This window comes from Periplaneta americana, chromosome 3 (genome assembly GCF_040183065.1).
Source record: "Periplaneta americana isolate PAMFEO1 chromosome 3, P.americana_PAMFEO1_priV1, whole genome shotgun sequence".
NCBI classification, from domain to species: Eukaryota; Metazoa; Arthropoda; class Insecta; order Blattodea; family Blattidae; genus Periplaneta; species Periplaneta americana.
In genome coordinates this window covers 70861452-70867896 of record NC_091119.1, presented here as the reverse complement: position 1 = coordinate 70867896, position 6445 = coordinate 70861452, and positions in this window count along the sequence as shown.

Genomic DNA, 6445 nt, shown 5'->3' with positions numbered 1-6445 from the left:
AACCAAGCTCCAGAATCACTCTCTTGAAGAGCTAGGAGACGTGCAATGTCTTGTTCGGATTTGAAAGAAGAAAGGAGTTTATCTAAAATGTTTTGGGAAAAGATAACGTCCCACTGCTTTTGAAATTCAGGATGAGCAGGAGGACGAGTGGTTTGTGAGGAAGTATACCAATTAGTCAGAGCATCACGCACATGACAGATTTCAGTTGCATCACTGTATAAAGGAAAGAGCGATTTGATGCAACGGAAAAATTCCAAAGGCAGAGGAAAGAAAAGCACCTGTCCTGTACAAACGTCAGAAAGTTTCCGAATGCCCACACCACCAAATTTAATTCAGAGACTGAGCTCATTTCAATGGTACAATAGTGCTCCAAGCATTAGCGTCACTGGTCATTATTCTCTTTGGAATACAAGCATAAATAAGCCATGGAAGACCACACTTTATGCATAAAATCGGTCGATCGGCGTGCAAAGACAGTAGTATGTTCCGCGGCACCATCAGTAGCACGAGGTTGAGGAATTTCAAATTTTTTTTGCACCTGAAAATCAACATCGGTAAATCTGTAAACATGCAACATTATTCTTTCGAGTGTAGTGAAGACCACTGTTTCAGTTATCTGTTAAAAAATATTTGGTGAGTTTTTGTAATCAGACCAACAGACTATATGTAAAATTTTGTAAAAAAAAATAGGTTAGTATTTCTCAGATATATTGGGCCGTATTCATAGACATTCTTAGCGCGGGCTTTCGGTGGATGATCAGCGAACTAACGTTTTTCGTATTCATAAACCAGTGTCAGCGATATGATGATATGAATCCTGTTTAGCACGCTCGTAGCCCGGGCTAGCGAAATGTCTATGAATGCACCCATTATGTTTATGTATACAGTTCCGGCACTAAACGCGTCCTGTTCTTCACTCAAGAGTATCTGGTAAGCGTAACGTGTAGAAAACCCGATCGCAAACTCGTGGCACCAACATGCGCGAACGTCTTTCTGAGGATTCGAAGTGGGGGGAGTTCTGTGTGTTCGGATGGCTGCTTACTCATAGGGCGTACTGTTTAAACACCCGTCCAGCAAGTGTCTTGGGCGAGTCCATATAAGTGGATGCCAATTCGTCTTTCGCGCAGGTGCCACGAGTTTGCGATCGGGCTCTACCCAGGGAGACTAGTATTGTGAGCACATTTTAAAATTATAACATGCTTTATATCCTTGGAAGTATAAACTATGTACCTGAAAGTAATTAAACTTTAATGTCATTTTATACCAGAAACGGAGGACTCGCTGTCGACTGATTTCCTATTTGTAAATATGTGTGCCAATCCGATAAGATATTTTACTGTTATTCTCAATCAACTTATATACAGTATAATGCAGTCCAGTTGATCCACCTTTTTTTTTTTTGTACGGAGGAGGGACCCGAAGGCTGAACTGCAGCCTGAAGCTTATTGTGCTTATCACTCCTATTCTTGTTAATAATTGGGTAGCCGAACGGCCGCGCATAAAGCTATCTAGTGTAACGTTATCGATATGTGGCTAGTACTGTAGTCAACATTGGAGAAATCTTTTCAAAAGCCGTTCCCCTGGTGATCTCGCTATAGCTGTATTTTGACACACACGTTGATCAAGACTTATCGCGATCAAAGTGTGAGTTCTGATGAGGTGTTACGTGACCTGGCTTTAACACACGCGAAATGTCAGTGGATTAGCCGGCTCTGTGAGAGAAGTCAGCATTCCTCATCGGCCGGTTAGTGAAACAGCTGATGCTGATGTAATAACATCATGTAGGCCTACCTAGCGTTATTCTTGCACTGCATGTGAAAAACGTCTTCACAATATGCCGATAAACAAAGCAGAGAAACAATTATTCCTTTTCAGATTTCATTAAGGAATTAAGTCAAAATATGAAGTGTTGGGTTATGCAACAATTTGAACAACTGATGTCATGCGCATCGAACGGTGGAAGAAGGAACCAAGACTTTTAAATATTCTTTTGTCTTCTATAACATAAAAAAATATTTGTGTTATTAATGGAATATTTATTGCTTTTTCTTCAAAGTTGTCAAAAGTGACTTAATTCCTTTTAGCTCCGACCGATTCATTTATTGTAGATCTGTGATCGGAAACTATATAAATTTGAGAACGTGTTTCTCATTATCATCACCATCATCACAGTCATCGTCGTTATCACACAATCCAATTCCTCCTTCCTGAGATATGAAGAAACAATTTTGTTCTAATATTATATAAAAGCATCTAAAATTATAAACAAAAAAATCTTTCTGAAGACAGTATTACATATTTGTCACGAAATTACTCGATTTCTAGTATTCATGTTGAATATTTTTTTTCAGCAATAACTATATCCCGCTTAAAACACCAATAAAATAAATGGTTATACAGTAACTCCAAATATTATATATAGCAAAGAGAAATATATTATTTAGTCAGGTTTGGTAGTGCAGATCTTGCAATTTGTGTAACAATGTAACAATGGTTGCCATGGAGAAATAAATAAATAACATGAAACTAACTAGCCATGTGGACTGTTCAGCAGAAAGTCTCGTGTGTTCTTTGGTTAGCAGAAACAAAGTCTGTGAAGCATGTTCAACGCCGATTTCGTCGGGAATATAACCTTCAAAGATATGATCCCATTCCTGACTACAAGAGAATACTGACCTGGGATGCAAAGTTGAAGCAAACAGGAAGCTTGTTGTCGAGCATGCTAAGAAAAGAGTTTCTGAAGAGAACACTGAACTTGTACGATCCTCCTTTACAAGAAGCCCAAGAAAATCAATGCCAAAAGCAAGTTTGCAACTCTAGATTCCTCGTAGTAATGTTCATAATGTTCTACACAAAAAGCTCTGTCTTCTAGCATACAAAATTCAAATCATACAGCAGATGAAGCCCAGTGATAAAGATAATAGGCTAAATTTTGCTGCGAGTGTTTTGGACAAAATTGACGAAAATAGCTCGTATTTAGATCATGTGTGTTTCTCTGACGAGTCAACTTTCCACGTATCAGGAAAAGACCACAAACCAATTGCAGAATCTGGGGAAGTGAGAATCCGTCTGTTGTGTTTCAACATGAACACGATTCACCCAAAGTTAATGTATGGTGCAGTTTATTAAAAGATCGTGTGATGGCTCCCCTCTTTTTTTCTGAACCTACAGTGGCTGGTTCAACCTATCTATATATGTTGGAGTTGTATGTCGTGCCACAGCTTCCTGCAGGAACCATTTATCAGCACTCCTCCTCACTTCGGATTGAAGGTACGCAAGTTTCTTAATGGAAATTTTCCCAGACAGTGGATTGGCAGAGGATCCGAGACAATCGCTTGATCGCCAAGGTCACCAGATCTATCACCCTTGAACTTTTTATATGGGAATTCGTCAAGAATCAAAAGTATACAGATCACCAGTGACTGACCTCGATGATTTGAAGCTCAGAATCAGCCTTACGATTCAAAATGTCACTACTGATATGCTGAGAAATACCTGAAGAGAGGTGGGAAACAGGAACATCTTCCGTGCTATAAATGTTAGGCATATTCACGGGCAGGTATTTATGGAGATTAATTTTATCATGTGTTTTTTAATATTGGTGTCGGGGGAGATTGTTGGAGATTGATTTGTACTCTTGGCAAAGCTTTGGGAACTTCCACATTTATTGAAGAAGAGCTTAAAAATCATCCTGACAATAAAAAAAATCGTTATGAATGACAGAAATACAGTTTGAAGATTTGTTATAGCGAGTTCGACCTCTAATAACAAAATGTGACACAAAACATGTATGAAACAAGTAATAACTGCGAAAACAAAATTAGAATGTCGAATGAAAGAGTTCATTTTCATAAACCAAGCAACTTTAGGTTTGTAGATCTCATCAGTAGGCCTGAGAAAATATACGTCGTTATACTACCTATGCGCTTCGTGCGCCTCTGACTTTGAGTACGTCTAAGTTGGGGTGAGTTAACGCAGTGGCTTCCGTTCGTTTGAACTCATGCTTATCATCACGGTAAGTTAGTCCTCAGCATTTGGGTGATTGAAAGCCACTCCTTTGACTTCGAAACACAACTATCTGCTAAAGAAAAATTTAAAGGCATCATTTTCTCTGTTAAAGAAAAATTGCACTATTTTAAAGCCATTTTATTTTCCGTCTCAAGAAAATACACCTAATATAACATTGACAAGTATCAGCCTTATTATTTCACTATTTTAATATGACATTTTCAAATTTTCAAAGGACAATGACTGCCTGTAACTAGAAAACATAGCCTTACATCTAGAAAAACTTCGTTCCACTTCTGCAGAAACAATGAAGACATATTAGAAATATTTTACAAGCATTATCTATCTCAAAATCTGTATCATTATTATAAATTTCCTCATTTGGGAGTGTCACAAAATTTTACATAATGTTTATCCGGTATTTTTTCATCTTGTTTGCTACATTTTTTCCTATTTCGTGTTCAAACTGTTCGGTTCGTCACAATATCATTGACTACATGCTATTTTGTCTGTAGAAAATATACGTAATATGACATTGACAAGTATGAGCCTTATTATTTCACTATGTTAATACGATAGTGTACTACGTTTTTGTTTTACATAATTTTTCATTTCATATATTGTTGCAGTGAATAACATTTTTATCTCAAAATCTGTATCATTATTACAAATTTCCTCATTTGAAATTAAGTCGCAAATTTCGTCTTTGGCATCTTGCTATCATTCTTCTTTACAAGACGTTGAATGTTGTCTGTTACGAATAGCAGTATTCGGTCGTAATGTAACCGATCAACTAAAGTTCACTGCTGAACGAAACACACTGAAATCCCCCACCCCAACGCAATTACGTACCGGTACCTGAAGTCAGAGGCACATGAAGAGCAATGTAACGGCATACAATTCTTAGCCCTACTCATCAGTATAGCCTACTTTCCTGATCTCCCATTCTCAGAAATTTTCTTCAATTCCTGGCAAAAAGAACTTCTCAAGTTTTAAAATTGCATTATAACTTCCTTCGGTCCAAATTCTGGTATATTTAGAGCGTTGCTTACGAGATTATACAAGCTGGCGCATAGCGCTTGAAATGCGGGTCTGAAGTGGTTCCCTCGTAATGCCAATTCCGCCGCTCGGAGCGCTGTTCTATACTAAATATTTATAGCAGAACACTTAAATGACATTGACATTTGGGACATTTAAAGGACTCACCATTGCTTATTATGCTTCGTACATTATTTTATGGACAATAGACGTAATTTCCAAACTTCTACGTCTCAATTATATTACAATAAAAGGCTGTCATTCTTGACATTAAAAGATATTACATATTATAAACTAAGGTACTATCTTTCTGTTGTTCAATTCATACACCGTACCTTTTCCGAAATAATGAAAGAAACTTAATATATTTTACATGAACACTGTAATCTACCCTTTTCACGTATTCATTTATTATTATTATTATTATTATTATTATTATTATTATTATTATTATTATTATTATTCCAATGAAATAAGGTACTGTTTTATCTTCCATTTCCCTGACTTCATAATTTAATCATTTGTAAGTAAGCCTAACTTATCCTTTTCTTTTTTAAAATATATTGACGTTGAAGTGTTAGGATTTTTACTAAAGCAAACAGCAGTCACAACACATGATTAGTACAAATGTGTGATTTTTCTTGCACAACTTGCAGCGGTGAAATAAATATCTAATAGGCCTGCTGATTAATCTGTTACTTAAAAATATTTTTAAGGAACCCACAGGTTCATTGCCGCCCTCACATAAGCCCGCCACCATCGGTCCCTATCCTGTGCAAGATTAATCCAGTAGTGGGTAGTAATAGCAAATGCTATGATATTTTAGTGTGTGTAAACAGTTTTAAACTAGGAGTTACAATTAAATTAATTAGGAAGTTAGACTGCAACATATGTGATTAGAAATGGTTTTCGAATTTGACCATTTCCCAAAACATAAACAAATATCTCAGAAATCTCAGGGACAATATTTTTTAGAATTTGCCGATCATAGGCACATGCGCATCTGCTCTCCCCGATCCCCATTTCATTTTTAGTAATGTCTGAATCTCGCTCCCCTGAGCTGTTTTCTGTCGTCACTCATGACATGTCAATTTAATGAAAACATAAAGTAAAATTTTCGGTATACCATGCAGTGATAATTGTACTTTATCACAACGAATAATTGTAGTAATTATTTATTTATTTATTTATTGCTCGTAATGTTGCGATAATATTTGATTTGGCTTCGAGGATGAGGAGAGTACGTTACACTAAACTCGGCATACTCAACAGTAAAATCGCATTGCTGCTTATGTTGTATCCTAAATAATGCAAATCGTATATGTGTCAATATTCAGCAGTAATAATTAACCATTGTCGTGGAATATTTCGCCACTATAAATGATGATGGTAAATCATA